Below are 6,423 nucleotides of genomic sequence, written 5' to 3'. Positions count from 1 at the left end.
AATGTCCACTGTAATGGACATTTTTACATACTTAAGTTTGTACAAATGTCCACTGTAGTGGACATTTTAAAAAAATGTGTACAAATGTCCATTGTAATGGACATTTTTACATATTTAAGTTTGTACAAATGTCCACTGTAGTGGACATTTTTACATACTTATAGTTTGTACAAATGTCCACTGTAGTGGACATTTAAAAAACAAAAAAAAAGTTTGTACAAATGTCCACTGTAATGGACATTTTTACATACTTAAGTTTGTACAAATGTCCACTGTAATGGACATTTTTACATACTTAAGTTTGTACAAATGTCCACTGTAGTGGACATTTTAAAAAAATGTGTACAAATGTCCACTGTAATGGACATTTTTACATACTTATAGTTTGTACAAATGTCCACTGTAATGGACATGTTTACATACTTATAGTTTGTACAAATGTCCACTGTAATGGACATTTTTACATATTTAAGTTTGTACAAATGTCCACTGTAGTGGACATTTTTACATACTTATAGTTTGTACAAATGTCCACTGTAATAGACATTTTTACATACTTAAGTTTGTACAAATGTCCACTGTAGTGGACATTTAAAAAACAGAAAAAAAGTTTGTACAAATGTCCACTGTAATGGACATTTTTACATACTTAAGTTTGTACAAATGTCCACTGTAGTGGACATTTAAAACAAATTCGTACAAATGTCCATTGTATTGGACATTTTTACATACATAAGTTTGTACAAATTTCCACTGTACTGGACATTTTTACATACTTATAGTTTGTACAAATGTCCACTGTAATAGACATTTGTACATACTTAAGTTTGTACAAATGTCCACTGTAGTGGACATTTAAAACAAATTTGTACAAATGTCCACTGTAATAGACATTTTTACATACTTATAGTTTGTACAAATGTCCACTGTAATGGACATGTTTACATACTTTAGTTTGTACAAATGTCCAATGTAATGGAAATTTTTACATACTTAAGTTTGTACAAATGTCCACTGTAGTGGACATTTTTACATACATAAGTTTGTACAAATTTCCACTGTACTGGACATTTTTACATACTTATAGTTTGTACAAATGTCCACTGTAATAGACATTTGTACATACTTAAGTTTGTACAAATGTCCACTGTAGTGGACATTTAAAACAAATTTGAACAAATGTCCACTGTAATAGACATTTTTACATACTTATAGTTTGTACAAATGTCCACTGTAATGGACATGTTTACATACTTATAGTTTGTACAAATGTCCAATGTAATGGACATTTTTACATACTTAGGTTTGTACAAATGTCCACTGTAGTGGACATTTTTACATACTTATAGTTTGTACAAATGTCCACTGTAATAGACATTTTTACATACTTAAGTTTGTATAAATGTCCACTGTAGTGGACATTTAAAAAACAATAAAAAAGTGTGTACAAATGTCCACTGTAATGGATATTTTTACATACTTAAGTTTGTACAAATGTCCACTGTAATGGACATTTTTACATACTTAAGTTTGTACAAATGTCCACTGTAGTGGAAATTTTTACATACTTATAGTTTGTACAAATGTCCACTGTAATAAACATTTTTACATACTTAAGTTTGTATAAATGTCCACTGTAGTGGACATTTAAAAAACAATAAAAAAGTTTGTACAAATGTCCACTGTAATGGATATTTTTACATACTTAAGTTTGTACAAATGTCCACTGTAATGGACATTTTTACATACTTAAGTTTGTACAAATGTCCACTGTAGTGGACATTTTTAAAAAATGTGTACAAATGTCCACTGTAATGGACATTTGTACATACTTATAGTTTGTACAAATGTCCACTGTAAAGGACATGTTTACATACTCATAGTTTGTACAAATGTCCACTGTAATGGACATGTTTACATACTTATAGTTTGTACAAATGTCCACTGTAATGGACATTTTTACATACTTAAGTTTGTACAAATGTCCACTGTAGTGGACATTTTTACATACTTATAGTTTGTACAAATGTTCACTGTAATAGACATTTTTACATACTTAAGTTTGTATAAATGTCCACTGTAGTGGACATTTAAAAAACAATAAAAAAGTTTGTACAAATGTCCACTGTAATGGATATTTTTACATACTTAAGTTCATACAAATGTCCACTGTAATGGACATTTTTACATACTTAAGTTTGTACAAATGTCCACTGTAGTGGACATTTTTACATACTTATAGTTTGTACAAATGTCCACTGTAATGGACATTTTTACATACTTATAGTTTGTACAAATGTCCACTGTAATTGACATTTTTACATACTTATAGTTTGTACAAATGTCCACTGTAATAGACATTTTTACAGACTTAAGTTTGTACAAATGTCCACTGTAGTGGACATTTAAAAAACAAAAAAAAAGTTTTTACAAATGTCCACTGTAATGGACATTTTTACATACTTAAGTTTGTACAAATGTCCACTGTAGTGGACATTTAAAACAAATGTGTACAAATGTCCACTGTAATGGACATTTTCACAAACTTATAGTTTGTACAAATGTCCACTGTAATGGACATGTTTACATACTTATAGTTTGTACAAATTTCCACTGTAATGGATATTTTTACATACTTAAGTTTGTACAAATGTCCACTACAGTGGGCATTTTTACATACTTATAGTTTGTACAAATGCCCACTGTAGTGGACATTTTTACATACTTATAGTTTGTACAAATGTCCACTGTAATGGACAATTTTACATACTTAAGTTTGTACAAATGTCCACTGTAATGGACATTTGTACATACTTATAGTTTGTACAAATGTCCACTGTAGTGGACATTTTTTAAAAAAAGTTTGTACAAATGTCCACTGTAATGGACATTTTTACATACTTAAGTTTGTACAAATGTCCACTGTAATGGACATTTTTACATACTTAAGTTTGTACAAATGTCCACTGTAATGGACATTTTTACATACTTAAGTTTGTACAAATGTCCACTGTAGTGGACATTTTTAAAGAAAGTTTGTACAAATGTCCACTGTAATGGACATTTTTACATACTTAAGTTTGTACAAATGTCCACTGTAATGGACATTTTTACATACTTATAATTTGTACAAATGTCCACTGTAATGGACAATTTTACATACTTAAGTTTGTACAAATGTCCACTGTAATGGACATTTGTACATACTTATAGTTTGTACAAATGTCCACTGTAGTGGACATTTAAAAAAAAAAGTTTGTACAAATGTCCACTGTAATGGACATTTTTACATACTTAAGTTTGTACAAATGTCCACTGTAATGGACATTTTTATATACTTAAGTTTGTACAAATGTCCACTGTAGTGGACATTTAAAAAACAAAAAAAAATGTTTGTACAAATGTCCACTGTAGTGGACATTTTTACATACTTATAGTTTGTACAAATGTCCACTGTAATAGACATTTTTACATACTTAAGTTTGTACAAATGTCCACTGTAGTGAACATTTTTACATACTTATAGTTTGTACAAATGTCCACTGTCATGGAAATTTTTACATACTTATAGTTTGTACAAATGTCCATTGTAATGGACATTTTTACATACTTATAGTTTGTACAAATGTCCAATGTAATGGACATTTTTACATATTTAAGTTTGTACAAATGTCCACTGTAGTGGACATTTTTACATACTTATAGTTTGTACAAATGTCCACTGTAATAGACATTTTTACATACTTAAGTTTGTACAAATGTCCACTGTAATGGACATTTTTACATACTTAAGTTTGTACAAAAGTCCACTGTAGTGGACATTTTAAAAAAATGTGTACGAATGTCCACTGTAATGGACATTTTTACATATTTAAGTTTGTACAAATGTCCACTGTAGTGGACATTTTTACATACTTATAGTTTGTACAAATGTCCACTGTAGTGGACATTAAAAAAACAAAAAAAAAGTTTGTACAAATGTCCACTGTAATGGACATTTTTACATACTTAAGTTTGTACAAATGTCCACTGTAATGGACATTTTTACATACTTAAGTTTGTACAAATGTCCACTGTAGTGGACATTTTAAAAAAAAATGTGTACAAATGTCCACTGTAATGGACATTTTTACATACTTATAGTTTGTACAAATGTCCACTGTAATGGACATGTTTACATACTTATAGTTTGTACAAATGTCCACTGTAATGGACATTTTTACATATTTAAGTTTGTACAAATGTCCACTGTAGTGGACATTTTTACATACTTATAGTTTGTACAAATGTCCACTGTAATAGACATTTTTACATACTTAAGTTTGTACAAATGTCCACTGTAGTGGACATTTAAAAAACAGAAAAAAAGTTTGTACAAATATCCACTGTAATGGACATTTTTACATACTTAAGTTTGTACAAATGTCCACTGTAGTGGACATTTAAAACAAATTTGTACAAATGTCCACTGTATTGGACATTTTTACATACATAAGTTTGTACAAATTTCCACTGTACTGGACATTTTTACATACTTATAGTTTGTACAAATGTCCACTGTAATAGACATTTTTACATACTTAGGTTTGTACAAATGTCCACTGTAGTGGACATTTAAAACAAATTTGTACAAATGTCCACTGTAGTGGACATTTAAAACAAATTTGTACAAATGTCCACTGTAGTGGACATTTAAAACAAATTTGTACAAATGTCCACTGTATTGGACATTTTTACATACATAAGTTTGTACAAATTTCCACTGTACTGGACATTTTTACATACTTATAGTTTGTACAAATGTCCACTGTAATAGACATTTGTACATACTTAAGTTTGTACAAATGTCCACTGTAGTGGACATTTAAAACAAATTTGTACAAATGTCCACTGTAATAGACATTTTTACGTACTTATAGTTTGTACAAATGTCCACTGTAATGGACATGTTTACATACTTATAGTTTGTACAAATGTCCAATGTAATGGACATTTTTACATACTTAAGTTTGTACAAATGTCCACTGTAGTGGACATTTTTACATACTTATAGTTTGTACAAATGTCCACTGTAATGGACAATTTTACATACTTATAGTTTGTACAAATGTCCACTGTAATAGACAATTTTACATACTTAAGTTTGTACAAATGTCCACTGTAGTGGACATTTAAAACAAATGTGTACAAATGTCCACTGTATTGGACATTTTTACATACATAAGTTTGTACAAATTTCCACTGTACTGGACATTTTTACATACTTATAGTTTGTACAAATATCCACTGTAATAGACATTTGTACATACTTAAGTTTGTACAAATGTCCACTGTAGTGGACATTTAAAACAAATTTGTACAAATGTCCACTGTAATAGACATTTTTACATACTTATAATTTCTACAAATGTCCACTGTAATGGACATGTTTACATACTTATAGTTTGTACAAATGTCCAATGTAATGGACATTTTTACATACTTAAGTTTGTACAAATGTCCACTGTAGTGGACATTTTTACATACTTATAGTTTGTACAAATGTCCACTGTAATGGACAATTTTACATACTTATAGTTTGTACAAATGTCCACTGTAATAGACAATTTTACATACTTAAGTTTGTACAAATGTCCACTCTAGTGGACATTTAAAACACATTTGTACAAATGTCCACTGTAATGGACATTTTTACATACTTATAGTTTGTACAAATATCCACTGTAAAGGACATGTTTACATACTTATAGTTTGTACAAATGTCCAATGTAATGGACATTTTTACATACTTAGGTTTGTACAAATGTCCACTGTAGTGGACATTTTTACATACTTATAGTTTGTACAAATGTCCACTGTAATAGACATTTTTACATACTTAAGTTTGTATAAATGTCCACTGTAGTGGACATTTAAAAACAATAAAAAAGTTTGTACAAATGTCCACTGTAATGGATATTTTTACATACTTAAGTTTGTACGAATGTCCACTGTAATGGACATTTTTACATACTTAAGTTTGTACAAATGTCCACTGTAGTGGAAATTTTTACATACTTATAGTTTGTACAAATGTCCACTGTAATAGACATTTTTACATACTTAAGTTTGTATAAATGTCCACTGTAGTGGACATTTAAAAAACAATAAAAAAAAGTTTGTACAAATGTCCACTGTAATGGATATTTTTACATACTTAAGTTTTTAGAAATGTCCACTGTAATGGATATTTTTACATACTTAAGTTTGTACAAATGTCCACTGTAATGGACATTTTTACATACTTAAGTTTGTACACACATCCCCCAAGCCATCCACGTCTCCATCTTTCTCCCTCCCTCAAGTAGACCTTTCTCCCCCCTTCTCCCCCTTGGAGTTCCGGGAGCTACCCCCACTCACGCCCCACCCTACTCAGATTTTTAC

The sequence above is a fragment of the Entelurus aequoreus genome, linkage group LG03 (assembly GCF_033978785.1).
Source record: "Entelurus aequoreus isolate RoL-2023_Sb linkage group LG03, RoL_Eaeq_v1.1, whole genome shotgun sequence".
In the NCBI taxonomy this organism is placed as follows: domain Eukaryota; kingdom Metazoa; phylum Chordata; class Actinopteri; order Syngnathiformes; family Syngnathidae; genus Entelurus; species Entelurus aequoreus.
This window is presented reverse-complemented; position numbering follows the sequence as displayed.